This window comes from Colobus angolensis, unplaced genomic scaffold (assembly GCF_000951035.1).
Source record: "Colobus angolensis palliatus isolate OR3802 unplaced genomic scaffold, Cang.pa_1.0 Scaffold115, whole genome shotgun sequence".
NCBI classification, from domain to species: domain Eukaryota; kingdom Metazoa; phylum Chordata; class Mammalia; order Primates; family Cercopithecidae; genus Colobus; species Colobus angolensis.
The window spans coordinates 477,881-479,010 of record NW_012112586.1 but is presented as its reverse complement, the minus strand read 5'-3'; the positions used below and the strand labels follow the sequence as shown (position 1 = coordinate 479,010).

Genomic DNA, 1,130 nt, shown 5'->3' with positions numbered 1-1,130 from the left:
ACTTGGGAGGCTGAGGCAGGAGAATTGCTTGAACCTGGGAGGCGGAGGTTGCTGTGAGCCGAGATCACACCATTGCACTCCAGCCTGGGCAAAAAGAGTGAAACTCCGTATCAAAAAAAAAAAGAAAAAAGAACAAAGGCTTTTTAATATCTCATCATTAATCATTACTGCTTATAATAATCTATAAAGGATACATAAAGATACTATAAGACACTAAAGGCAATCAAAAAGCGAAGGGTTTGGTCAGGCGACAGTGCCATGCAAATGTACTTTTCCCAAATGTTCCACATAGAATGACACTCTGAATCTGCTTTGGCCTGAGCCTTCTTGCTCCCATCACTGACCTATGGGTGTGTGAATCAGAGACTCAATATTGTCAAGATGCCAGCTGTCCCCTAGATTGTTTCATACATTCAAGGCAATTCTAATCAAAATCCCAGAGGGCTTGTAGACACTGACAAGCTGACTCTAAAGTTCACAGAAGAAAACTGTAGAATAACCAAAGCAATTTTGAAAAAGAATGAAGTTGGAAGACTCATATCACTTAACGGACTTACCATCGTGCTATAGTAATCAATACAGTATTGTAGCTGTGTAAGGATGGCCACAGACAAATGTAAAACCTAAAACTATGAAACTTCCAGTGGAAAAGACAGGTGAAAATCTTCGTGCCATTGGGCCTGGCATGGACTTCACAGACAGGACACAAAAAGCACAAACTAGGAAAAAATAATAATAAGCTGAGGTTCGTCAAAAGTAAAATCTGGGCCAGGCACGGTGGCTCATGCCTGTAATCCCAGCACTTTGGGAGGCTGAGGCGGGTAGATCACGAAGTCAGGAGATCAGGACCATCTGGCTAACATGGTGAAACCCCGTCTCTACCACGACTACAAAAAATTAGCCTGGCGTGGTGGCGGGCACCTGTAGTCCCAGCTACTAGGCAGGCTGAGGCAGGAGAATGGTGTGAACCGGGGAGGCAGAGCTTGCAGTCAGCCGAGATGGCGCCACTGCACTTCAGCCTGGGCGACAGAGCCACAGAGCGAGACTCTCAAAAAAAAAGAAAGAAAAATAAATTCTGGGCTGGGAGATGTGGCTCATGCCTGTAATCTCAGCACTTTGGGAGGCCGGGG

General features: G+C 45.3%; 1 protein-coding gene across 1 annotated transcript in view; it reads right to left on the bottom strand.

Annotated features, from left to right (window-relative positions):
• CHFR (checkpoint with forkhead and ring finger domains, E3 ubiquitin protein ligase) overlaps positions 1-1,130 on the bottom strand; it is a 34,000-nt gene that overhangs the window by 30,951 nt on the left and 1,919 nt on the right. The gene's annotated exons all lie outside the window — the stretch shown is intronic.